Source organism: Macaca mulatta, chromosome 1 (assembly GCF_049350105.2).
Source record: "Macaca mulatta isolate MMU2019108-1 chromosome 1, T2T-MMU8v2.0, whole genome shotgun sequence".
Taxonomy (NCBI): domain Eukaryota; kingdom Metazoa; phylum Chordata; class Mammalia; order Primates; family Cercopithecidae; genus Macaca; species Macaca mulatta.
This window is the reverse complement of record NC_133406.1, coordinates 43,998,376-44,025,429: the sequence shown is the minus strand read 5'-3', so window position 1 is coordinate 44,025,429 and position 27,054 is coordinate 43,998,376. Positions and strand designations below refer to the sequence as shown.

The 27,054-nt window shown below is 37.3% G+C and overlaps 1 long non-coding RNA gene and 1 pseudogene across 1 annotated transcript in view; one reads left to right on the top strand and one right to left on the bottom strand.

The window, feature by feature from the left end:
* Positions 1 to 26,761, bottom strand: part of LOC144340797 (uncharacterized) — a 129,375-nt gene extending 102,614 nt beyond the window's left edge. The window contains exons 1-2 of the long non-coding RNA XR_013417145.1: positions 26,676 to 26,761; positions 9,662 to 9,706 (exon numbers count right to left, since the gene is read on the bottom strand). This is a non-coding gene — a long non-coding RNA (uncharacterized LOC144340797). The remainder of the gene's footprint in view (positions 1 to 9,661; positions 9,707 to 26,675) is intronic.
* On the top strand, positions 8,219 to 9,247 carry LOC114677085 (PACRG-like protein pseudogene; annotated as a pseudogene).
* Positions 26,762 to 27,054: the final 293 nt, after the last annotated feature.

Below are 27,054 nucleotides of genomic sequence, written 5' to 3'. Positions count from 1 at the left end.
GTTTATGAGATATATTAGTCTGTAGGGTTTTTTTTTTTTTCCTTGTAATGTCTTTGTCTGGTCTTGGTATTAGGGTAATGCTGGCCTCATGGAATGAGTTATGAAATAGTCTATCTGCTTCTATGCCCTGGAAGATATTATGCAGAATTTGTGTAATATCTTCCATAAATGTTTAGCAGAATCCACCAATAAACACGTTTGGCTCGGGTGCTTCCTGTTTTAGAAGATTATTCATTGTCAATTCAATTTCTTTAATAGATATAGGTCTATTAGGGTTGCCTATTTCTTATGTGAATTTTGACAGAATGTGTTTTTCAAAGAAGTGGTCCATTTTTGTCTAGGTTATCAAATTTGTCGGCATACAGTTGTTCACAGTATTCCTTTATTGTCTTTCTAATGCCCAGAGGGTTTATAGTGATGTCTTCTATTTCTGATATTGGTCATTTGTGTCCTCTTTTTTTTTTTTTTTTTTCTTAACCTGGTTAGAGGCTTATTGATTTTTTTGCTCTTTGTAAAGAACTAGTTTTTAGTTTCGTTGGTTTTTCCATGTTGATTTCCCATTTTTAATTGTATTGATGTCTATTCTACATTTTGTATTACTTCTTTTCTTCTCCTTTTTCCTAGTTCTATAAGGTGGAAACTTAGATTATTGATTTTGGATCTTTCTTATTTTCTAATACATGTATTTGATACTATCAACTTTACTATTAGCATTACTTTCACTGTATCCCATCAATCTTGATAAGTTGTATTTTTGTTTTCATTTAGTTCAAACTATTTTTATAATTTCCTTTACAGTACTTGTTTGACCTATGTGTTATTTGAATGTGTGTTGTTTCAGCTCCACGTATTTTGGGATTTTTCAGTTATCTCTGTTATTAATTCCCTTTTTTCCTTTAAGATGTCTTTGCTTAGACTTGGAATCAACCCAAATGTCCATCAGTGACAGACTGGATTAAGAAAATGTGGCACATATACACCATGGAATACTATGCAGCCATAAAAAAGGATGAGTTTGTGTCCTTTGTAGGGACTTGGATGCAGCTGGAATCCATCATTCTTAGCAAACTATCACAAGAACAGAAAACCAAACACCGCATGTTCTCACTCATAGGTGGGAACTGAACAATGAGATCACTCGGACTCAGGAAGGGGAACATCACACACCGGGGCCTATCATGGGGAGGGGGGAGGGGGGAGGGATTGCATTGGGAGTTATACCTGATGTAAATGACGAGTTGATGGGTGCAGCACAGCAACGTGGCACAAGTATACATATGTAACAAACCTGCACGTTATGCACATGTACCCTACAACTTAAAGTATAATAATAAATAAATTAAATAAATAAATAAATAAATAAATAAATAAATAAAAGATGTCTTTGCTTATTTATTTTTATTTTTATAGACTTAGGGGGTATAAGTGCAGTTTTTGTTACATGGATACATTGTGTAATGGTGAAGTCTGGGCTATTAGTGTAGCCATCACCAAAATAGTGTATGCTGTATCATTAAATAATTTCTTTGTGGTTTAAGAGGAAATATTGTAAGATTTCTATTCTTTTAAATTTGATAATGTGTATTTTGTGGCTCAGACTGTGGTCAGTGTTGGTGAGTGTTTCATGTGAGCATGAGAAGAAAGTGTATTCTGCTGGTTTCGGATAAATTAGCTATAGTTGTCCCCTATATTCAGTTGATTGATGCTACCATGGGGATGGGCCACTCTTCTAAAAGCAGCTTTCCTTGACCTTTGGCTCCTCCAGATTGTTTCAACCTTTCACTAGGATCCCAAAGCTCTTTTCAAAGGCACTATTATCATGGATGCTTGCCAAATTCATGTTTTGTAGGCTGACAAGGGCAGGAGACCGCCTATTCTGCCATTTTGCTGATGTTACTCCTCAAGATTCTTATATTCATTCTTGAGACTAAAAAAGTAATCTATTTGGCTGCACGCGGTGACTCACGCCTATAATCCCAGCACTTTGGGAGGCTGAGACAGGCAGATCATAAGGTCAAGAGATCAAGAGCATCCTGGCCAAAACATGGTGAAAACCTGTCTCTACGAAAAATACAAAAATTAGCTGGGTGTGGTGGTGTGTGCCTGTAGTCCAAGCTACTTGGGAGGCTGAGGCAGGAGAATCGCTTGAACCTGGAGGCAGAAGGTGCAGTGAGCCGAGATCGTGCCACTGCACTCCAGCCTTGGTGACAGAGCAAGACTCCATCTCAAAAAATAAAAATAAAATCTATTTTTATCCATTCATCCTGTGATAACTATTGACTTTTTTTCTATTTCTTTGGGTCTAACTGAACATTTTGTTATTGTTTAATAGTAGTCTATTGTTGAAGACATCCAGAAATTCTAAATTATATTCACTGAGTTCATTTAATGAAACAGTACACATAGATAACATTTACTGATGCTTATTATGTGGCAGTATTTTTTTCCACGCACTTTACATGAATTAATTCATTTAATCTTTACAATAAATAAATAAGTTATCTTTACAAAAAGTAAAACTATGTGATTATAGTTATATATAGATATATGCTATATGTAGATGCCACTGTTTCATTTTAAAGATTAAAAAAACCAAGTCACAAAAATTTAAGCAACCTGTTAGTAGGTATAGGATGAAATTTAAGTCCAAGTAGTCTACATCTAAAACCCATATGCACAACCCATATGCTGCACTGTGAAAAAATTCTGAAAAACTTATTTTGACAAGTTACATATAACTTTGAAGAACTTTTATTGTACATAGTATCTGTTAAAATTTTTACTGACTTTTCAGTTATCTGATTAGTTTGGTAGTACATTTGAAAATAATCAAATAAATTTCACCAATTTTGATATTCTTTGAGGAAAAAGATACTTATTAAATTTGATTTGAAGTTTAGTAATATGAAAACAAAATGGTGGCCAATATAATTTGATAATAGCCAAATTTCTTATCATATTTAATATATGGTGGTGAAATTTATTATAAAATTTGAAATCATGATGTATATGATTGCATGAGTGAGGCCAGTGTCACACAATGCCAGTTTATAGATTTGTAGTACTGTCTAATACATACAGCAATGGTTAATTTAACTTAATTGTTTTAGTTGGAGAGAAGGAATTTAATTTATTTAGGCATTACTTATTCAGAGCCTCCATGTTACATAAGCATACTGGTTTAAAATGCTATTTAGGGCCGAGCGCAGTGGCTCATGCCTGTAATCCCAGCACTCTGGGGGCCGAGGCAGGTGGATCACTTGAGATCAGGAGTTTGAGACCAGTCTGGACAACATGGTGAAAACTTGTCTCTACAAAAATACAAAAATTATCCGGGCATGGTGGCATGCAGTTATAATCCCAGCTACTTAAGATGCCGAAGCAGGAGAATCGCTTGAACCCAGAGGCAGAGGTTGCAGTGTACTGAGATTCCGCCACTGCACTCCAGCCTGTGCAAAACAATGAGACTCCATCTCAAAAAAAAATTAAAGAAATGCTATTTAGACAATTCTGTTACATTTTACTGTATCTGATAGTGCTTACATTTTTTAATTTTAAAATTAAAGCAAAAGTAATTTTCAAATCTAATTTTGATTAAATCATGCAACATGCAAAAAGAGAATAAATATTTTATGATCCTAATCATTAAAAATCTAAAAAATGCAAAGGTATCTCCTGTGAGAAAAAGTACATCAATAGTTATTAGACAGCTGGGAAGAGCAGCAAGAGAGAAAGATTAAAAAAACAAGAGGCAATATGTGAGGGTTTGGATCATAGTCCCAAAAGACACAATCTCAAATGTTGAAATCCCAAAATCTGTAAAAATTAAAATTGCTAAAGTCTATATCTTTAATGTAAAATCTTGAAAATTACAATAACAAGATTGCATCATGTTACGTGGAACTATTACCTTGTTACTGTCTTTATGCAGATTTCAAATGAATCCCCAAACCCAAATGATGAATTTGAAATTGGGTGTGATCAAGCCTTCTCAAAGTGAATTTCAAGGTATTACTAATAAAGTTTGTTTTTTTTTCATGCAGCCCAATGCATTTGGCAGAAAACTCGGGTGACTGAATTGGCCATGAGGTATGGCAATGACAAAAACTTCAGTTTAAAAATGCAAAAACTTCAGTTTAAAAATATATTATTTTTCTCATCAACATTCCTTTCAGCTGATGATATTCCAGGAGACTTTAGTGAATTAAATCCAAATTTGCCCAAAGAAGCCAATAAATTTACTGACTGGCTCAAAATAATTATTAGGTTGGTGCAAAAGTAACTGTGGTTTTTGCCATTGAAAGTAATGGCAAAAACTACAGTTACTTTTCCATGAACCTATGTGCAATGTTAAGAAGACACTTGACACAACAGCATTGCTGATCGATTACCAGTATTGTTTCTGCCAAATTTATGGTGTATATCACAGTGCATGCAAAATGGACTTCCACATACCCAAAATAACATAGAGGCATGTCACAGAAGACAGGAAATTTTAGTAGGGAATGCTCATGTCAGTGTACACTGAATCATTGAAGAATTTCCAAAAGAGAAGTGTCACATATAAAATGAATGTGAATGTTGTATTAGTCTATTCTCATGCTGCTAATAAAGACATACCCAAGACTGGGTAGTTTATAAAGGAAAGAGGGCTAATGGACTCCCAGTTCCACATGGCTGGGGAGGCCTCACAATCATGATGAAAGACAAGGAGAGGCAAAGTCATGTCTTACATGGCAGCAGGCAAGAAAGCATGTGGACGGGAACTCCCCTTTATAAAACCATCAGATCTTGTGAGATTTATTCACTATCACAAGAACAGCATGGGAAAGACCACCCCCATGATTCAATTACATCACACCAGACCCCTCCCATGACACATGGGAATTATGGGAGGCTGCAATTCAAGATGAGATTTGGGTGGGGATAAAGCCAAACCATATCATTCAGCCTCTGGTCCCTCCACAATCTCATGTCCTTACATTTCAAGACCAATCATGTCTTCCCAACAGTCCCCAAAAGTCTTAACTCATTTCAGCATTAACTCAAAAGTCCACAGTACAAAGCCTCATCTGAGAGAAGGCAAGTTTCTTCTGCCTATGAGCCTGTAAAATCAAAAGTAAGTTAGTTACTTCCCAGATACAATGGAGGTACAGGCATTAGGTAAATATACCCACTCCAAATTGAAGAAATTGGCCAAAACAAAGGGCCTACAGGCCCCAAGCAAGTCTGAAATCCAATAGGGCAGTCATTAAACTTTAAAGTTTCAAAATGATCTTCTTTGACTCCATGTCTCACATCCAGGTCACACTGATGCCAGAGGTGGGCTCCTATAGCCTTGGGCAGCTCTGTCCCTTTGGCTTTGCAGGGTACAGATCCCCTCCTGGCTGCTTTCATGGAGTGGTGTTGAGCATCTGTGGCTTTTCCAGGCACACAGTGCAAACTCTCAGTGGATCTACCATTCTGGGGTCTGGAGGATGGTGAACCTCTTCTCACAGCTCCACTAGGCAGTGCCCCGATGGGGACTCTGTGTGGGGGCTCTAACCCCATATTTCCCTTCTACACTGCCCTAGCAGAGGTTCTCCATGAGGGCCTCACCCCAGGAGCAAACTTCTGCCTGGACATTCAGGTATTTCCATACATCCTCTGAAATCTAGGAAGATGGTTTCTAACCTCAGTTCTTGACTTCTGTGTACCCACAGGCCTAATACCACGTGTAAGTTGCCAAGGTTTGGGGCTTGCACCCTCTGAAGCAATGGTGTGAGCTGTACATTGGCCCCTTATAGCCATGGCTGGAGCTGAAACAGCTGAGATGCAGGGCACCATGGTGGGAGGCTGCATAGAGCAGGGAGGCCATGGGCCTGGCCCACAAAACCAATTTTCCCTCCTAGGCTGGAAGAGAGGAGGAAAAAATGGGAGGGGTTGCCATGAAGTTCTCTGACATGTCCTGGAGACATTTTCCCCATTGTCTTGGTGAATAGCATTTGTCTCCTCGTTACTTATGCAAATTTCTGCAGCCAGCTTGAATTTCTCCCCAGAAAATGGTTTTTTTTCTTTTCTACTGCATTGTCAGGACAAAAATTTTCCAAACTTTTATGCTGTCACCTCTTTAATGCTTTGCCGCTTAGAAATTTCTTCAACCAGATACCCTAACTCATCTCTCTCAAGTTCAAAGTTCCACAGATCTCTAGGGCAGAAGCAAAATGCCACTAGTCTCTTTGCATAGCAAGAGCAACCTTTACTTCAGTTTCCAACAAGTTTCTCCTCTCTATCTGAGATCACCTCAGCCTGGATTTTATTGTCCATATCACTATCAGTATTTTGGTCAAAGCCACTCAACAAGTCTCTAGGAAGTTCCAAACTTTCCTACATTTTCCTGTCTTCTCCTGAGCCCTCTAAACTGTTCCAACTTCTGCCTGTTACCCAGTTCCAAAGTCACTTTCACATTTTTGGGTATCTTTACAGCAGCACCCCATTCTACTGGTTCCAATTTACTGTGTTAGTTGGTTCTCACACTGCAAATAAAGACATACCTGAGACTGGGTAATTTATAATGGAAAGAGATTTAATTGACTCATAGTTCCACATGGCTGGGAAGGTCTCACAATCATGGTGAAACACAAAGGAGGAGCAAAGTCACGTCTTACATGATGGCAGGTGAAGCAAGCATGTGCCGGGTAACTCACCTTTATAAAACCATCAGATCTTGTGAGACTTATTCATTATCACAAGAACAGCACAGGAAAGACCCGCCCCCATGATTCAATTACCTCCCACTGGAATTATGAGAGCTACATTTCAAGATAAGATTTGGCCAGGGACACAGCCAAACCATATCAAATGTATTCTGAGGCAAGCCATGTCCTAAAAGAAAAAAAAAGCCACTATTCTTCATGATGCAAGCCTTCAAAGTATAGTTAATGATCATGAATGTTGGCCAGCTCTTATAATATGTGCAATTGCTCATAATTTATCCTTGTAATATACCTTTTTACATATCAGATATTCTTCTTAGTTTTTCTTTTTTAAATTTATTCACTATTTTAAATTGTCAGCATTATTTTTTACAATTTGCTATGCTATATAGTTCATCTTTGCATCATTTTCAATACCACAGGTATAAATTGTGTAAAAAGTTTTAAAGAGTTCTAATTCATTTCATGCATTTTTTGCAAATGTGCTTCCATAAAAGTGCATTATTACAACATTTAATTCATATTTAATCATTGTGTGTATATGTAAAAACATTGAGACCTCCTCAATAAATGAAGAGATATCCTTTTTGTACACCTGCGTGAGTGAGAACTAAATTTTTTTGAGATCTTGGCTCTTTTGGTGAGTGGGGAAGTAGTGATGCAGTGGTGACCCAACATGATTTTTTATTAGTCATGTCAAAAGATTAAGATTGTTCATCAATGGTGCTTCAAAGGACTGCAGGTATAAATTACCAACTATGGTGATATACATTTACACATTTTATTTTTTGACCAATTTATGAATATGGTTGGTATGATCATAATGGTTATACCCATGTGACTCTCATTAGAATACATGAGTGTGTTTAAGCTTCCAAAAATAGGTATGTTATTATTGTCTATTTTATTGTGTAAAGTGGCCTATGAAAGTGTTCTGTCATGTTTTTGTATGTTTCTCAAATTCCGTTTTAAAAATGTCAATAAATATCTTTTAAATTATTTTTTTCCGGAATTATGTATGCAGGACTTTGATTTTTTGGGATTATGGCTTTTGAGATTATATTTTTTGAGATTATGATCAGCTCCCAATATATGGTGACATTTTCATGGTTATGATGATGGTTTAATAAGTTCATTCATATTTCAAAATTTATCAAATTATACACTTTAAATCTGTTCAGCTTATTACATGTAAAGTATACCTTCATAAGGCTTTAAACAATGGCTGAGAATAACAAATTTGGTCAAACATGGAGAGCTATTTTCTGCCATCATATTACCTATTTAAGGAAGGCACAGAAATTTTGGGACTCCATAAAAGCTGTTCCCACATTTATTATTACAGAGCCCCAATTTTTTAATAAATCACTCCAGATATTCCCTGAACCCCAGTGACCAGTGACAGGAATGGTGGCTGTTGAACAAGTAGTACCAGGCAATGCCTCACTTGGGGCACTGGCTCATGGAGAGGTCATGGTAGGAGAGAGATGTAGTAACTATGATAAAAGGAAATCAGCAAACACATGAATAAAATACAGGACTACGTTCACCAAAGTGCATTTTTATTGTCAAACACTTCTCCACAGTCTGCAAGAAAAGCTTATGCTCAACTGATAAATTTTTCCTAAAACAATTAACCTATTTGGTGAACAGTCATGAGCCCCTTCTGCATTGGAAGCTATTTACTCTACAGGGGCTGTTCCATGCAGATTGGCACACCATTCAGTAAAACACAGATCACAGTGGGACTGTCTCCTGAAAACCTTGCATTTGAGCTTCTTATCTTAGCTGAAGACGTAAGCGATAAACATCCATATACCTTTGTGCCAAAGGAAGGTTTTAGATAATTACTTTTGTTCAAATGTCGTCCTGAAAAAAATTGCTGTACCTTTGCAGCCTAGACTGATTTCTGTGCTAAAATAATGGCTGGTCCATTCAGATGATGAAGCTTTGAAAGAGGATTGAACGTAATGGTACACCTAAGTGTCATTGGTTAGTCCTTCTCTAAATGATCATCTGAAATTTCTGCTTACAAGTCCTTTCAAGAAACTAGTGGATAATAAATTCAAAGAGCCAGTTGCTAGGGAATTACAAAAGCTGGGGCAGCATGATGGAAATAGAAGTACTGTCATCATCAAATCTAAAATTCCAACATATTGCTTCACATACTGTTGAATAAGAGAGCCAGCAATTATCTTACTACCTGGTGATAGGTATTAAACAGTGCCCGTCTTCATTCAGTTCAGTGTATTCTTTTGTAAATCACAGCCACTATTCATTATTTACTAGATTAAAATGAGTATACACAATCCCACTGAACCATAGTAAAATTATTCATCAACAAAAAAGAATAGTTAATAATGGTAAGCTATTAGAAGAAGTTCTATAATAGTAAAGTATTATGGGGATTATTTTTCATATTTTTATCACGTATGCAAAAAACCATGACTGAGGTTACAAGATCAGATGTCTTTCTGTTTTCTAGTGTGACTTATTTATAATATCCTTCTTGCAATCAATGTCTAGCTTGCACTCATCTTTATAGATATTTTGTGCTTACTTGTGTTTTATATTTATGAAGGCTATAGAAACTTACAATAGTTAGCAAATATTTGTGAATTCACTGCTAGTTATTTTTTGTAAATATGTATTCTACAGTGCAGAATTCTGCATTTTCTGGGAAAAAAAAAATTTCCTCCCAGAGTAATTCATTCAAGAAAAATTTAAAAATGCATACATTTTCTTATAAGTTTATTGTTTTATTACAACTTGTTAAAAATATCTGAACTTTCGGTGTTAATTCTATTTAAATAAATGTTAGTTTTGTATATTCTAGCCCCAAGATACAAATTTAAAGAGATATTCAGAAGTTAAAAGTTTCACATTCAAAAAAATCCCCTAAACAATGAATAGAGCCTAGAGATTAAAGATGACTTAAATAGTAAGGCTTTCATTATTGTACATACCAAAACAATGTGCAGCAGGCAGTTCTTGGGTTGGGAACTTGGGAGCTGGAAAAAAAATTCATCATAAACAAGCATCATGGGAAACCAACATGTCCTTGAAAAGGCAGTCCTTCCTTGAAACCTACCAGCCAAACAGATATGCTGTTCTCTGGGCCCAAAATTGGTCAGTTCCATACCCTGTCTAGTCAGAGAGTTGGAAATGAGAACCCCCTAAGGGCTCAGGGTACTCCTACTTCCCTCAATCAAATGGGAGGGCACAAAGGTCAGCTTTCTTGAGCATATTGGGGGTGATGACTGATGCATACTTTGTGGTTCTACCAGATGGTGGAGGTAAAATGGGCTTGGCCACAAAAACCAGTAGTGACATAACTCTGGCAAGAGCTTGGGGTAGGTTATAAAGTACAACATAGCTACACATGCTACCCGCATAACTGAAACGTATAGGGTATCTCCCCACTGTGAACATTTGGATTCAATTCAGGCCGAAGACTCCTCATGGAGACTTTCCTCCAGGGTTGCTGCACTGAACAGGAAAGTGCACATTCCCTACACATCTAAGGCCTTTCTGTTATGTGATTTGGCAGGTGTGTACTGAAGTGATTCCTTTGGGTAATAGATTTCCCGCATTCGCTATACTCAGAAAGGCTTTCTCCAGGATGAACTTTCTCATGTCAACTCCTGTTGATCTAGTGGTAGAAGACTTTCTGCTTTCACTGTACTCATAAGGCCTGTCTACAGTGAGAGCTCTCTGATGGCAATGGAGGGTAGAGGCACAGGTAAAAGATTTCCCACATTCACCACACTCGTAAGGTCTTTCTCTCTCTAGTGACTCATGAGGTCATATTTTCCCCTAAATGATTTCCTACATTCTCCACCCTCAACAGTCTTAACACCTGTGTGAACATTCTGGTAGTTGAATGAGACCAGTACCTTCTGTAAAGGATTTCCTACATTCATTGCATTCAAAGGGCCTTTCTCAAGTGTGAACTGTCCAGTGTTCACTGAGGTTAGAACTATGGTGAGAAGATGCGCCTCATTCGCAGCACGCATGAGGCTGTGTTCCTGTGTGAACTTTGTGGTGTTCAACGAGGAGATTTCTTTGGGTAAACTATTTCCCATATTCTCTGCACTTGTTAACACCTGTGCCAGTATGATTTCTCCAGTGTTGACCGAGGGTGGAGCTTTGTCTGAAGGATTTTCCACATTTGCTACACACATAAAGGCTTTCACCATTGTTGACTCTGTGATGCATGAGTGAGGATTTGTAGCTGAATTCCTTCCCACATCTACTACACGCAAAATGCTGTTTTCCAGGGTGGACATCCTGGTCCTGAGCAAGTGTGTGTTTGCAGCTAAAGGCACTCTCCCCATGTAGCATGACTTTTCCACTGTGAACGTAGGCCCTGAACTAGTTGATTGTGACTGATTTCTCCCCAGTGTGAGTGGTCTGCTGCTGGGGATATCCCAAGGTGCCCTGAAAGCCTTCCCTAACCTCCCAGCAGGTAAAGGGCTTCTGTGACTCACTGAATGTGCAGATCTTCCCTGTCCACAATGATTCTGGAAGAATTTTCTCCCATTTGCTGTTTCTGGTGCTGTTGAAGTTTTGCACTGAAATAAAATCATTTCATACACGGCCCACACATGCACAGTTTCTAAATGAATTGTGTTCCTGGGTGTTCAGTCAAGTGGAATATGTCTCTCAAGATCAAACTACACATAGCATAGGGCTGGATGTTCTGGGAGGAAAAAACCTGCCTTGGCAGTCCCGGTCTGTAACAAATATACAGAAACACTCAGTTCAAAGGGTGCCTCTGTATCTTCAGCTCCACTCCAGCCACCTGAGCTCCAGCGTGACTGCCACCATTGAACTTTGTGGCCAGAGCAAGGCCAGGAGCCACAGGCGACCACTGTGGGGGCCAAGGTACAAGGGTGTCTATCCTGGCTCTGGCACATGTCACCTTGGACAGTGGACAGTGCTACCGAGCCTCGGATCTGCCTCTACAGCAGAACAATTCCTCTTGTGCCTTCGCAATGGTTAATTTTAGAATTGAGCATTTCATCTGCATTAAAGCAAGGTCAACACCTACAAATATTGCTTTGGATTTCTACCTCTTGGATGTAGAATTTAGATTTTTTTTTAACCTATCAAGTCTATGGTAGGATACCACAATATAATAATAGTAAAATCAACTGAATCTCAAATTGTAATCCAGAAGTAGAGAGTTGAAAGAGTAAGGAGGCCAGAGAAAACAAGATTAGATCAAGTAACCTGAATTACTTTCAAAGGGATACAATGTAAGTGGTCTGGGAAAAGTGCCAAGGTATGAAATTGAAATAAGCAGGTAAATGTCATGGTATTAAAGTCTTTTGTATGCCAGACAGTAGAAAAGCATTGAAGAGCTACTGAAAAATCTTGAGCAGGGACTGATATGAACAGCTTGCAGAGTAGAAAGGCAATCCTGGAAGCAGTGGATTGTGGGTGTTGGGTTAGGAGTAGCGAGGAGGAGTAGGTGAAGGTTGATGGTATCACTGCATTAGAGGAAGCTAATAAACAAGATATGTAATAAAGAGAGCCTGAATTAAGGCAATGATATCAGGAATAGAAAGTTGGAGCAGATTTGGTAAATAATTAACTATATAAATACATAACTATATTTACAAGAGCCTATACATATGGTTCCATTTATTTTAAAAACAAAACCCTGTTAATTAGTCACATGACCTTTACCTTAGTCACATGACCTTTACCTTCTCTCCTTACTATACCCTCACGAACATCTCAATTTCTCTTTGTCACTCACCACGCTTTTTTTTTTTTTTTTTTTTTTTTTTTTAAATTCAGGGTCTCTCTCTCTGTCACCCAGGCTGGAGTGCAGTGGCGCAACCACCACTCACTGCAACCTCTGCCTCCTGGACTCAAGCGATCCTCCTACCTCAACTTCCCGGGTAGCTCGCAATAAAGGCCCATGCCACTATGCCCAGCTAATTTGTGTTTTTAGTAGAGAAGGGGTTTCAGGCCACATGTAGTGGCTCATGCCTGTAATCCTAGCACTCTGGGCGGCCGAGGCAGTTAGATCACCTGAGGTCAGGAGTTTGAGACCAGCCTGGCCAAAATGGTGAAACCTGTCCCTATTAAAAATTAGCCAGGCATGCTGATGCACACCTATAATCCCAGCTACTTGGCAGGCTGAGGCAGGAGAATCTCTTGAACCTGGGGACGGAGTGAACCAAGATCGCGCCACTTCACTCCAAACTGGACGAAAGAGCGAAACTCCGTCAAAAAAAAAAAGAGAAAGGGTTTCACCAGGTTGCCCAGGTTGGTCTCAAACTCCTGACATGCATTCTTTTTCTGTGTTCTTGGCTTCAAATTCTTCCCAGGATATTAACATACCACTTAGCCACCATGATGTCAGGAAGACTATAAGCTCTTTGAGAAATGAAGCCAAGATTTGCTTGTTCATCACCCAAATGTCTGGCAATAGTGTCCAGCATACAGTAAGTACTCCGTATATTTTTGCTGAATAAATAAATGGTTGGCTTCCCTTTAACTACATTTGGAAGGTCTACTATATCTGCTAGAGTTCTTTGTTGCTAGGTACAGAAACCGTCTCTGAGGAGACAATGAGAAATGAAGACTTTGGGGTTGTAATAAGGAAAGAGGGTAAAGGTTGTATGGCTAATCAGCAAGGTTTTTAACTAAGCAATAGGAATGTATTGGAAGTTCAATAGGAGATACAGAATCTATAGAAAGGCTGGCAAAAAAACACAGGAAGTAAAACAAATCTTTGAAGGCAAAAATATAAGAATTATAAAACATTCTGAGTTAGAGCATTAAGACATCACCAACGAAATAAATACATTCTCTTTGTCACTTTTTTCAAGATCAAATTACAAGGTAATAAAATCTAATTGGCACAATTTGTGTGAAATACCTAACTATAATTAAGGCTAAAACTCTATCACCAAGAACACAGCCCAGACAGTGAAGTCTCTATGAGTACTTGTTCAGTTTTCAAAAATTGCTGAACCTTTAGTTAGCACAGAACATGTGATTTCTGTCCAGCTGGATTATATCCAAGGGGGAAAAGGTTAATTCACTAAAAGTAAATCTCATGTCAGAAGCAGAACAAGATATAGGGCAGCCAAAAAAACAATAACTATTTGCAACATCTAAAAAATGCTAAGAATATAGTAGATTTTACTGCGTTCTGAATACTCAGGAAATCCTGTAATTAATGTTGTGTAATCCAATAGCATTTTAAAAAAGGAAGTGGCCAAGGTAAAATTATATTTAACAATAAAATTGAGATGCTAAACCATGATTTCTTCCCTTTCACCCTATCTCCTTATTTCCTACTTTGTAAAGTTAATGTGGCTTCTGGGATACTATTTATGTGCCTTGCTTTTTTATTACTAGTTGCAGCTGTTTATAAATTCCTCTTTTTATTCCCCATTCTTTTCTTTCCTCCTCGGAAAGCAACGAAGAGATTATTTTCTAACGTGATAATAATCTCTCTTATGTTATTATTTTTCTGCTTCCTTGCTTCATTCTGGAATTCATCTTCTTCCCTGGTTTAACCCAGCCCCAAATTCTTAACTTTCAGAGTATAACATTATTAAACATTTCCTCAACTGAGTCATGTAAATAAGGATAGCATTTACTATTAAAGTTCAACAATTTGCTATTTTGAAACCCTTGGACTGGGTGCAGTGGATCATGCCTGTAATCCCAGCACTTTGGGAGGCTGAGGCGGGCAGATCACGAGGTCAGGGATTCGAGACCAGCCTGACCAACATGGTGAAACCCCATCTCTACTAAAAATACAAAAATTAGCCAGGCGTGGTGGTGCACATCTCTAGTCCTAGCCACTTGGGAGGCTGAGGCAGGAGAATCGCTTGAACCTGGGAAGGGGAGGTTGCAGTGAGCCGAGATCCTGCCACTGCATTCCAACCTGGGCGACAGAGCAAGACTCCATCTAAAAAACAAAACAAAACAAAACAAAAAAAAGCAAAAAAAAAAAAAATTACCTTTTGCTAGATCCACATAAAACGAGATATGATGAAATGCTGTGAAGAGTGAAATGTTTCATTTACAAAAATAAAAATACATTATATTATTTTAATGCATTATTTATTTGGCATTGGCATAACCATGAGGTTTATCCAAAGCGTTGGAATTACTGATTATTATAATGCCATCCCTAACTTGTTGAAAGTAACATGAGAGGAAATGACAAAACTCATAATGACATCCATGTTCAGAGTTGTTTTTTTTCAGCTCTTGACGAATAATTATTAAAAGCAGGTGTGATTAGGTGAATTTCAGACTATGAAACACTGGACAGAGTGAAAGCGATGCAGTCATGCTTTAAGGGTGGAAGTGTTGCCCATGTAGTTTCCTTGAACGATAAGGAGAATTTGATGCTTCCACTAAATCAGAATGATAGAGAATCTTATCTCAGAACAGTAAAAAGAGTAAAATGTAGCAACGTTGAAATGTTTATGTACCTGAGAGGCTTTTAATGGCTTGCCTGACTGCAGTACAGCAAAGCAGTGAAGGGTTAGACAAACTTAGGTTAAATTCTTGCTCTACTATTGAGATTGTGGCTTTAAGTAAGGTTTCACATTTAATTCGTCTTGACATGGAAATAATGCTTTCTTTAAAGAGTTGCTGAAGGCATTAGTCACACAGTATGTGTAAAGCTCATTAAACAATTAATGACATGAAAGAAGTTATTAATATGTCAACTGAATATTTGTTTACAGAATACTATTCATAGAGACACCCAATGACGGTACAACCTAACACCAAAGACCCAGAAGAACCTGCTAAATGCAAAGATAAAACTTTCTGTAGTGCAACACTGAAATAAAATGCATAGATTTAAAAAGCCATTTTTTTAAATCCAAGCTATAATTTCTGTAGAATTTCTAGGAAATACATTAACTGTGTATTATGAGTCTCTCCTGATTTGGCGAAAGGGGAAGTGATATTATTCTCTTTTCTATTTGAGTCTATGAAGATAATTATATATCCAGATTTTGTGTGTGTGTGTGTGAAATGGTCTCACTCCATCACCCAGGCTGGAGTGCAGTTGTGCACTCATAATTCACTGCATCCTCCAACTCCTGGGCTCAAACAATCCTCCTGCCTCAACCTCTTGAGTAGCTAGGCCTGCAGGAACACAGCACTATGCCAGTCTAATTTTTTATTTTAATTTTGGTAGAGACAGAGTCTCACTATGTTGCCCAGGGTGGCCTCAATCTCTTGACTTCAAGTCATCCTCCTGCCTCAGCCTCCCAATGCACTGGAATTACAGGTATGAGCCACCACACCTGGCCTATATCTAAATTTTTAAAAATATAGCAGTGGAGCATTTCTCCAGAAAAACATAGAAATAGAAAAGAGGCCATAAAAATAGTAATGAAATAGTATTTTTCTGTCTTTGGCCCTCAGCTATAAATGTTGGGATTCCAGATTCTCCCAGGCTTCTGAGTTTATCATATTTATGCTTCACAATCAGCTCTCTGGTACCACAAGGCTTTCTCCTCTTCACCTCCTTGGTTACTGTTCTGTTATCCCTGAGTGCAACATTCTGTCCTGCCTCTTCTCTTTTCCAAGTGTTGTGTCTGTTCCACAACTTGACCTGCTCCAAAAGCAACCACAGTGCAGAAATTTCCCTTAACCCACAGCACTGCCATACTCTGTTGCATAGGATACAAGGGAGGGTTGCCTTGTTGTCTCGAGTTCTTAAATCTCACTCTCTTCCCTCTCTTTCTTTCCTTTTTTTATTTTTTTTACCATCCCCTCTTTTGGGGCTCCAACACAATTCTCTGGGGACAACGGTAAAATAAAGGGGCAAGCCCAGGAGCACATCCCCAGCTTTCCTCAAAATTACCCTTCCATTATGACACTGACCCTTTTACTTGGGAGTGACTCACACTCTGTTCTCAGAATGAGTTCTGTTCTGAATGGTTCCTCAGTCACTTATAGAAAATGACTCCTTTGAGGCTTCCTGTCCCAGTCTTACAGATGAACATAAACATATCTGAATCCAAGAGATAGGCTCCACAGTCTTAAGAGTCCTATATCATATGAAAGAGGAAATGCTCCTCAAAATATAGCATAGGAGATCTAGTGTGTCCCCTCCACTCTGCCACTGAGTATACTCTTGCAAAACATACCGACAAGCCCTCATTGCCTGATCCACCGGGCCTTTTTCATTTTCATTTGCTTGACCTTGGTGCTGTGTATCTGGCACCATCATTGAAACTTTGTTTTCCTTGCCTTTGCCAAAGCCAGTCTCTCCTGCTTTTCTTTCTAGTTTCATGGTTTCTCAGACAAAGGTAATAATTTCTATGTCTCCCTTTCTAGCCATGATTACTACAGGGAAAATGTTCATTATCATATTCCTAACTGCCTTTTACATATGTCAACCTGGGTGGTCTCAAAACATTTCAATCTGACATGCTCAAAACCAACTTCTCTTCCTTCCTGTCTTGTATCAATATTGTCACGCATCTACTCCCCTGTTTAAGGGCCTCACACTTCAACTTTACTTTCACTCCCAACATCAAACCTCTAACATCAGTTATTACATTATGCTGATTGTACCTCTAAAGTGCCTCTGAAATACAAGCCTTCTTGTTAATTCTATTGTTGTAGCCCTAGTTCGACCATCGTCATTTATCAAATAATCAACAATGAATTTTGCCCAGTATCTTCCAATTCAGGTATTCTTCACAGTAAACCCAACATTACCTCTAAAACCACATCAATTTGTGTCATTCTTCTGGTTCAAAACCTTTACTAGTTTCCATTGTGCATAGTCTTTTACAATCTGTTTCCAACCAATCTTTCCACCATCGTATCACTCAAGGTTTTTTTTATCTCATTAAAAAAGCCCATTCATCATCTCCTGAGCATATTATTCACCTTTATCCTTCCCTGCCTTTCTTTATGCTGTTACCTCTCTTGGAATATCTCCTTCCCTTTCTCTGTTACACATCCTTCAGAAGTATATACTCAATTAATATTTGTGCTAATCGATTTAAAAGATTAGTTTCCTTAAAACAATGGCTTACCGGCTGGGCGTGGTGGCTCATGCTTGTAATCCCAGCACTTTGGGAGGCCGAGGTGGGTGAATCACCTGAGATCAGGAGTTCGAAACCAGCCTCAACATGGAGAAACCCCATCTCTACTAAAAATACAAAATTAGCCAGGCATGGTGGTGCATGCCTGTAATCCCAGCTACTCAGGAGGCTGAGGCAGGAAGGAGAATTGCTTGAACCTGGGAGGCGGAGGTTGCGGTGAGCCGAGATCGCACTATTGCACAAGAATGAAACTCCACCTCGAAAAAAAAAACAGGCTTCCCTAGGATTTTATATAAACTGAATCTATTTAAAGGACCTGGACTTATATATTAAATGTCAGGTTAAAAAATAAATATGGGCCAGGAGCGGTGCCTCACACCTGTAATCTCAGCACTTTGGGAGGCTGAGGCAGGTGGATCACTTGAGGTCAGGAGTTCAAGACCAGCCTGACCAACATGGTGAAACTCTGTCACTACTAAAAATGCAAAAAAAAAAAAAAAAAAAAAAATTAGCCAGGCGTGGTTGCAGAAGCCTGCAATCCCAGCTACTCAGGAGGATGAGGCAGGAGAATTGCTTGAACCGTAGAGGCGGAGGCTGCAGTGAGCTGAGATTGCACCACTGCACTCCAGCCTGGGCAACAGAGTGAGATTCCATCTCAAAAATAAATAAATAAATAAATGTGAATTTTCTATGGCTATCAAAACACCATAAATTAGATATAACGCCTATGATTTAACCCAACAGTTAAATTATTTATGTCTAGATGAAATAAGTATAATTCTTTTGGTTATAGTAATTGAAACTGAGTGACTAGTGAAGAAAAAAGGGGACTATAGCATAAGTAGTAAATTGTCTCACTGAACACAAGGACAGAATACAGCTTCCTCAAGAGCTACTGAGATGGAAATTTAAGTCAGTCAAGAGTCTCTCCCCAACTTTAATCTTTGCTTATCCCTGTGAAACTGCTTCACTATTCCCTCTGCTCCTCCCCTCCCTTCTTCTCCCCTTTCCCCTTTTTCTCTCTCTCTTTTTCTCTGTCTCCCCTGCTACCCCTTACTTTTCTTGTTTTCAGGCCCATGTGACAGAAAACATGGCTTCCAACAGCACCCAAGGTTGAGGTTTAGTAATTCAGTAAGTAACTCTTCTCTCTTTTTTACAGTCTAATATCATATTCTTTTTGAGCTAACTTGAGTCAGGTTGTCACCTATGGCCAGGAGGCAGGACCCTACTGTAGGAAAAGCACGACTCCCATGTTGCAGGAGATAGAGAAAGGCAATTCCCTGGGAAAAAAGGAGTGAAAAAAATTGCTAGGAAGGGTGTGGGGAAGGGAGGCAGTTATTAGCCAATGAAATAAATGTACGATTCACGAAGTGAAAACAAAACAAAACAAAACAAAATAAACCACAACTAAACCTACAAATAATTACTGAAATAAACTGATTTATTTTCTATCATTTTATTTCCTTCTTTCTCTAACTACAATTTAGTTGAAATGACTTCTTGGCATGATAAGAAGAAGAATAGAATAAATGATGATCAAAGAAACGGAATATATTATAAGTTGACTAATCAACAGCTGAATAAGCAAAAACGGACTGCACAGCAGAAGATATCAAAGGGTATTCACTGAAGCACTAGAGCCATCAAATGTCCCAGGACAAAATTATTTGAAAAAATATCAGCATACTGCAGTCCTCTCCTGGAAAGTCATGATATGTATTTGTGTTCTAAGAACTTTGGAGAAGTAATTATCTATAAACTCCAGGAAATTGTTCACATTCTAAACTTAATCCCTTTTTAATGATTTTGAACTTACTGTTTTTCTAGCTACTGTTTTATGTTATCTTTATGATATTTCTATTAAGCCTCACATCATTTTATGCTCTTAGTCACTGAATGTTGCCTAAACTTAGGATGGGCAAGAGTCTTGGGCTCATTAGACAATTTCCAAAGGGTTTAGACCAAGCCTAGAAACTTAAGAGAAGCTTATGTGTTCACTAAGGAACAGTCAGCATCTTCACCTTTAATAAACCCTTTGTCTGACTCTTTGACAAATCCCACCTTATTTAAAGTTCTAGGTGCTTTCTTACCCTCATTTTATTCCTGAGGCAACTTGGATTTTGAAGAAATTTGATGCAATTTAACAAACGAACGTTAAGCTAGTTTTCAGATTAAGGACTAAACATGTATCTAGGCGGATTTGTTTGTAAGAATGTTAAATTTGCATTTGTGGGTTCATAAATATTTTATTGTTGAAACTTTGGAACTTCGTTAAATCTTCATTAAATCAATTTACTCTAAGAAACAGAAAAAAAATTGGCATAAAATATTTTTATAGGGCAAGTCAGGGCAATAGAATCATCTACTACATTCAGAATTTCTTGTTGAACTCCAAAATCAGATGGGAATTTCCAACTCTGTTATCTTCCCTGTAAAGCTTTGTTTATTTTTTTGAAAACCCTTAAAAGAGTTAACATGGAAGGTGACATCTGTTTAAAAGTTAAGCACATATTATATTTCAACAAATATTAAGTCATCATATTACAAGGCACGGTGACACGAAGCCTGTCACATCATAGGAAACTAATAAATATATTTTATATAAAAAGGAAGACAGAATTTTGCCATGAAACAGAGTTGCAAGAAATTTTATAGTTAGTTTTAAAACGATGTTAGGTTGAATCGTTTCTCTTTCACTGGTGTTTGGGTCTAAAATGTTACCTCTGAGTCACCAAGCACACAAAAGGAACTTAGTGACCCTGAGAACATTTCTTGCCAGGTGTTTTCTAATATGTAATTTATAAAAAGGGGTCATGAGGCTATCCCACACCGCAATTACATGACTATAAGAAATTTAAAGGAAAATATTTGAACATTAAAGATTGGAAAATCCCGAATGCTTCCCTTGATTTGGAAAAACCCCCATTAGCTGAACAAACAAATAAAGGATATATCCAAACAGAAGTCACAAATAAGTGATCAGTATAGGTGTATATCATGCCCAGGTAGATACTGTAAGACAAATAAACTCATGGGGTGGGGACACGGATGGATTTCTAAACATGAGTATATTTGCAGTATACAAAGAAAAAGATTTTTGCTATAATCTGTACATGTGACTATAGAATAAAAACATATAGAATTAATTGCAAAAAATGTTTCAGAATAAATATTAGGAGTCCTATTGAGTCCTGTGACTTCCTTCCTAATAAAACTATTTGGAAATACGTTGTAATGATTAGATTTAATGTCTCCTGTATTTATCTTACAGGAACTTTAATCTACACTCTCTTCTTTTTGAAACTGAAAATGCTGAGGCTAAATTTCATAAATTATTTGTATGTCACCTGCATTTATGCATAGTGACTTTTTATTCAAGTTCTTTATAATCTGGATGTCATGGGTGGAGGATGGATTGGAAAGCAATTTCCCTTTATTTATATATTCAAAACATATGTATTGAGTCTCTACCTTATTCTCTATGAGTCAGTATTCTTATCATGCTGTAAATAGAGGTGAACAAAAAGGACAAGGTCCTTTTTCTCATGGAGCTCACCTTCTATCGGGGAGAAAAAGTAGTTAAGTAAACAAACAACAAATTTAAGCAAGGTAACTAGATTGTGACAAGAGCTAAAAACAAAAAAAAAAATAGGATAACACAAAAACATTCAATCTATCTGAGGAGTGATGTTTGAATCGAGACATAGCTCCAGCCACATGAAAAAGCCTGGGTAAAGGGCTCTAGTTACACGGAGCAGCAAATGCTAAGACCTCAAGAAGCAAAAGAATTTCATTCTGCTCTAGAATTTCATTCTATGTTCTAACAGAAGATAGTCCAGGGTAGCTGCGGCATTAGTAGGAAGAAGGAGAGAAGTGTGAAAACAGCTTGATGAGGAAACCGGAGCTCAGGGGTTATTGTAAGGAATTTCCATTTTATTGAAAATGCAATGGTAAACCATTGAACTTCCTGGTTGGACTCAGAGGCTAACAACATAAAATGAAGTCACAAATATTTTAAGATGTCAACTAATGCTTATGAAGTTTATAGATTCTTTTGTGGAAGTTTTTTTCACTATGAAATCTTAACATCTTTCTTCCATGCTCTGTCTAATTCTTGAAGATATGAGAGCTTAGCTATAAAGTTAAATACAGCTATAATTTGAAAAGATATTATTTGGAAAGTTAAGAGTTTACATTTTGAAGTGATTAATGTGTATAGATCATGACTAAGGAACGACTGATGCAAAGGAAGTTGTTTGGTGATAAGAAGTTTTCAGAAGTTGATTAATTTTTAATGTCTTCAGGTTAAGAAAGGCTTTCTGAAGCAGAAGTAATAATATACATTATTTGGTTAAAATTCTTTAGATGCTAATTTTACTGAACTTGGCAACTACAGAAAGGTACAAAGGAAAAAACAAGAATCACCTATAATAACATTACTTTCAATCTTTCTTAATCATTGTAATATATGTTTAGCAAAACTGAAATTTTACTACCTCATCATTTTAATTTAAAATTATATTTTAGTAAATTTTTATGCCAGTAAGTATCCTTTGACAACACTGTTAATATTTGCATAATAATTCTTGTGGCTATACTATAATTCATTTTATTCATTCATCTGATTTTAGTTTATTTTTCCCTTTTTAAACTTGAAGTGGTTTACTAGAAGCAATTTGTTTTTCATAGCATTTTTTTTTTTTAATTTTAAAACTTGTTCCATTAGAAGATACAAGGCTAAACCTTGGCAAACAGAAATATAGGAATTCTTGGTAGTGGAACACATTTCTCTTAGTTATGTTAATAAGAATTATAGCGACTAATAACCCAACCTCAACAATGACAACAAAAAATACTAATTGTCTGAACATTGGTGTGAATTTTATATGTGCATATCAGAAAAATATTTTCTCTCCTTACTCAATCTCTAAAGTGTATATCTATGTGTATATCTTACTCAATCTCTAAAGTGTATATATGTGTTCATATCAGAAAAATATTTTCTCTCCTTACTCAATCTCTAAAGTGTAGCTTTAGAGGTTATATTTACTATGGAATGAGGTGGGTGTTGCACATTCATTGATTCTGAATTTAAAGTGTGACACTCAACTACCAAGAGAATTCCTGTATTTCTGCTTGCCAAGGATTGGTCCCATGTGTCCTAATGCAATGGGACACATTTTAAAATAAAAAGCCTGCCATGAGTAAGGAGATCTTTTTTGAGGTAAAACATTAATGCTGAAATTTTTATTGGAGATATCTGATTTTAGTCTAAAGGTCAAATGTTATTTCCTTATTCAACAAATTTTACTTATCATCAACTATTTGCCAATAAACGTGATCTCTGCTTTGATGGAATAAAGAGATAGATATCAACCAAGCTATCATACAAATAAAGAAGTAGTTTCAAGTGTCATTAAAAAGACCAAGTACTGTGAGAAAGCCTAACAGAGGACCTGTATTAGCCTCGAGAAGGTCAGGAAAGTCTTCCCTAAGGAAGTGACATCTGAGCTGAAATCTGAAAGAGAAATAGATGTTAACTAGGTAGAGATACAAGGAAAAATAAAGACTCATTGCTTAAATAATAACTATTATAAATACTGGGAAGAAAGTTTTTTTTTTTTTAACTAGTTCAAACTCCTGCTTAAGCTTTCACAGGAGTCTAGTCAGTTTATTAGTCATATTTCATGCCATTTACATTAAATGGTGATGTCACTTACTAGGCAACCATCACTGACTCCAAACAGTGACATATAAATATTAAAAGAGGAAAAGAAACAGCATTGTTTTCAGTATTATCATATTTGAAGTGTTTGAGCCAGGGCTTCATTTTAAAGAATAAAGACCTGTGTTTTATACTTATGTCATTAGGGTATAAAACAATAATTGTGGGGAGTGGGCAAGTACGAACACAATTCCCTACTGTTTTTAAGACAGTTTTTAACTACAAAGACAGGTTATCTCACCTCTTTGCTCACATCAATTTATTACATCAGTTGGAAAGAAGATATAGTAACAAGTCTTTGTCATGGAGAAGTGGCATCCAGAAATATGCTCGTGGTCATCATCAACATCACAAGTTTTGTGGTATACATTTCAACTGAAGTATTCAAAACTGCCAATATTAAGTCTCTGCTAGAATCTTTAAAAAACCTGCCAATAAATAGTAGGAGTAGTAGGAATAACAGTAGTGGTTGTAGCAGTAGCAGTAGTAGTAATTGCTATTTATTCTGAGTTTAGCATGCACTTACCAGGCTATTGCTTTATCTCTAATATTCACAATTTTTGTCTAAGTCAGATATTGTGGTCTTTGTTTTACAGATAATAATAGTGTAAAGTTCATAGAAGGAAATAGAGGTAAGCGGCACTGTGAGCAATGGAGTAAGGACTCAGCCCTGGTCTCTCTGCTCTCTTCTCCAAACCAACATTGCTTGGACCCTGGGACCTTGTCTGGTTCTTCTTCTGACAATGAGAAATGCTATTATGTTTCTCTCTGAGTGATTGTTTTACTATTTCCATAGCAATAAAATAGTAAGCACAGTAATGCTTTTAGTCATTATTCCCTTAATTTTTCAAATTTTACCTGGTCTCAATAATCCACCCAATATGAGGAATATTTTTAAAATAGAAACAACAGTTAAAAGAAATATTGGGACCTACTTTCAATGGGATAAGTGTTTGAACAAGAATGGAGAGAATTAGAAATGGAATGCAACAGAAACATTATAACATACCATAAGGATTTATTGGCAGCAAGGGTCATATTCATTTCAAAATAGCAGCCAAGTTCCATTGAAAAATACATAGTTTCAGCTGGGAAGTAATAGGACCAACAAGTGTAATGTAAGTATGTTGTTCTTATCCATGCCTCTAGTAAAATTTTTAGATTAAATGTCACTAAATTTGGCATGAGGTCATCTCCCTCCAGATTATATTGGAAATGGATGAAACAAACCCCTCCCTCACACACCCAACCTTAACAATGTCTTATAATTTATTTGGGATATGAGAATAGATGAAAATACTACTACATTTAAAGAAAAAAGAAAAAAAAACTAGCATTAACAAAATTGAGCTTTCTCCTACATAAAATGAAATATAGACAAAAAGGTTGTAAGAAGGTACATATAATAATCATGTTAGGATGTTTTACCCTTATCTCTTGAAAACCATTAGTGAAGAAATTATCTCATTCTTTTCTATTTCTACCACAAACAGCATGAAACGAGACTGCTACTCATGCTAGCTTGAGTTGATAGTTCCCTCACCCTCACAATACATAACAACATCTGCTGATTCTGACTACAATAATCAAGGGAGGCAGACAAACACACACAGAGAAAGAGAAAGAGAGAGAGAGAGAGAGGAGACATCTCATGGATCAAAGGTCTGAAGAGCTCCACTTAGATTCCTTGCTTTTTTATTTTTCGTGTATCCATTGTAAGGCTTGCAAATAACATCATATTACCCATTATTTTAAACTGATGACAACTTAACTCTGATTATAAAACTCCACTTAGAAAAAATAGAAGCTGAATGATTGGCAGTCCTAGAAGTCTGACACCTAGTTTCATAGCGTTAGCTTGTGGGAAAGAGAAGGTTTAAAAATTTGAACGATTTATGTGGCAGTATGGGAAGAAGGAAAGACAGCTCCATAGGCTTCACAGAAGAGGAGCTGGAAAAGGACAGTTGACATAAACAGGTCCTTTAAGTACTAAAGTTTGCTCTGTTGAAAGTACAGGTAGAACAAATTAAATAGAATAGAGGAGACATTTGCAATGAATTGGAGACATTTCCAATTCAGGGTAGAATCCATACAAATTGCAATAAGCAGCTTAAGCCTGAAGTACACACCTGCATACTCTTCTGAAGTAAAAGTGTGTGTGTGTGTGTGTGTGTGTGTGTGTGTGTGTGTGTAACTAAGCAGGTCCTTGTAAGAATTTTTCAGAATTAGACTGTTCTGAGGAGTTACAGGCCATAAAAATAAATCTCTCTGTCTATAGGATCTGTATACTTACCCACGGCCCTTATAATTGAAAACAGACTTTTTTGTTTAAACCATGCTGCACAATTGTAAAGGAAGCACCCCTGCCAACTACCTGCATTAATCAACATAGAGTTTTATTTATAAATTTAATTGGTCAGTGGTTAGGATCACCAGACATTTTAAGAAAGCAAAGAAAGTGAAAGAGAAGATCAAGATGAATAAACACAACTGATCCCGAAGGAAACAGATAATGTAAAGCATTTTTAAAAAATTAAGCCGGGCACGGTGGCTCAGGCCTGTAATTCCAGCACTTTGGGAGGCTGAGGCAGATGGATCACCTGAAGTCAGGAGCTTGAGATCAGGCTGGCCAACCTGGTGAGACCCTGTCTCTACTAAAAATACAAAAAATTAGCCGGGCGTGGTGGTGCATGCCTGTAATTTCAGCTACTCAGGAGGCTGAGACAGGAGAATCGCTTGAACCCGGGAGGCGGAGGTTGCAGTGAGCTGAGATCATGCTACTGCACTCCAGCCTGGGCAACAGAGTGAGACTCTGTTTCAAAAAAAATGTTTAATTATTATACACAGAGAAATTAGAGAGGAAATACACAAAACAAGAAGAGTGTTACAGTAAAGGAGCAATCAGAGAAAAAGTAATAGATCTTAGATACTGAAATATTGTCCCAAAAAATTAAACAGAAAGACAAATTAAGAGAATTAACATGCTTCAAAACTAAACTATCCATCTGGAAGACAAAGAAATACTCCAGAATGTAGACTAAAACAATAAAGAAACATGGGACACTTAAAAAATAGAAAGGAGAAACCCAAGGGATTTCATTCATCTCAGAGAGATGACTGTAGAAGAGAACAGAGAAAAATGAAGCAAGGAAATAAAAAGTAACTATAATTAAATATTTTTTCCTAACCTCCTACCTGTAGAGGACTACACGCTCACAAACAGGGTGTTCCGATAAGTCCTGCTCTCCCAAAGGAAGCAGGGTGTTCCCGATAAGTCCTGCTCTCGCAAACGAAGCAGGGCATTCCCCATAAGTCCTGCTCTTGCAAACAAAGTAGGGTGTTCCTTCCCTGTTTACAGGGAGGACTAAGGAGCCAGCTGCTAACAGCAGATCCTGGGGGCTTGTTTATGTGTAAACATCTTGAAAATCCAGAAAGTCAGGGAAAGGTCAGAAAAACAACAATGTGTCTTGTGACTTGGTAACATTCCACAAACGACTGCATAAAATAAAGCAGAGCGCACCATTCGAGGGGGCTGCCATGTTTGTCTTGTCTTGTGTGTTCATTCCTTTGTTTA